Below are 1,753 nucleotides of genomic sequence, written 5' to 3' on the forward strand. Positions count from 1 at the left end.
TTGTCACCTTCACAAGAAACAGCACCCTCCAGGCAAAAGTGTGAGGTGAGGGCCCGTGGCACTGCCCACTGGCAGAGGTGGGCGAAGTACTCGACCCCAGTACTTGAGTAAGAGATATGTGTCTTGGAAATGAACTCGAGTAAGAGCAATAAGTATTAAAATATGCCTTCAAGCAGCAATGCAGTGGTCGGTAACACTTTCTATGAAGCCCACACTTATAATGCATTATGACGGCATTCATAATGCATTATAATGCACTCATAATGCTTCATAACTACCCTCATAAACACTCATAATGCTTCCTGATGCACTATATCAACAGTCATAAGACATTATAATGTAACTTATAATTAATTATAATGACTCAAGTTATGGATGCTCTTGAATACTTATGAAGATCACATCTATAATGCATTATGAGGACACTCATAGTGCATCATAATGCTCTCTAGACTGACTGCTTATACTACATTATGATTACTTATACACGTGACTCATAGTATGCTATAATAACCCATGCAGTATCATGAGTCTCCATAATGCGTCATTGTATGTGTTAAGTAAAGTGAAACACATATGGATGCATCTATAATAAGGCATAAGTCATCACAGCGCGTCATTGTCGGGGCTAAGTAAAGTGTGATGCATTTGCATGCATTTAAAATAATCTATGCTGCATCCTAAGTTATTATAAAGCAAGACAATACATATTCAAAGTAAGAAAAAGACAAATACATTTTACAAGTTGTATTTGCCCATGGGTGCCAACAACAACAGGGTGCTAGACAAAAAACAGCCACAATGCAGTACAAACAGTACAATTTTAAACAATAAAATTACTTTGAATATGTATTGTCTTGCTTTATAATAACTTAGGATGCAGCATAGATTCTTTTAAATGCATGCAAATGCATCACACTTTACTTAGCCCCGACAATGACGCGCTATGATGACTTATGCCTTATTATAGATGCATCCATATGTGTTTCACTTTACTTAACACATACAATGACGCATCATGGAGACTCATGATACTGCATGGGTTATTATAGCATACTATGAGTCGCGTGTATAAGTAATCATAATGTAGTATAAGCAGTCAGTCTAGAGAGCATTATGATGCACTATGAGTGTCCTCATAATGCATTATATATGTGATCTTCATAAGTATTCAAGAGCATCCATAACTTGAGTCATTATAATTAATTATAAGTTACATTATAATGTCTTATGACTGTTGATATAGTGCATCAGGAAGCATTATGAGTGTTTATGAGGGTAGTTATGAAGCATTATGAGTGCATTATAATGCATTATGAATGCCGTCATAATGCATTATAAGTGTGGGCTTCATAGAAAGTGTTACCCCAGTGGTCAAGCAGGAAAAGCATAGGTGGGAAAAGAAATCAAAGAAAGAAAGATAGAAAGCTTCATTCTCTTCAAAGCCACATTGTCCAGAGTGAGAGATTGAGAAGGTTGCAACAACCTCATATTTCTAGACAACACTGGTTAGGTATTGAAGAAGAAATTATATACTGTAGCTGCATAATGTATAACCTTCACTCATAATACTTTTACAATACGTTATGATATTTGGGAGCTTGTAAGAGTCTAAAGGTCTCTGCTAGGCCTGATAGATATTGTTTTGGTACAGCCTATCTTGTTGTGGTTCAGCTCGTCCTTGAAGCAGCGACAGACTGTATAACTGCAATCTCTGACTTGTGCCTCCTGGCAGAACTACTGTACCACTGAC

This window comes from Nannobrachium achirus (genome assembly GCF_963921795.1).
Source record: "Nannobrachium achirus genome assembly, chromosome: 9".
Classification (NCBI taxonomy): domain Eukaryota; kingdom Metazoa; phylum Chordata; class Actinopteri; order Myctophiformes; family Myctophidae; genus Nannobrachium; species Nannobrachium achirus.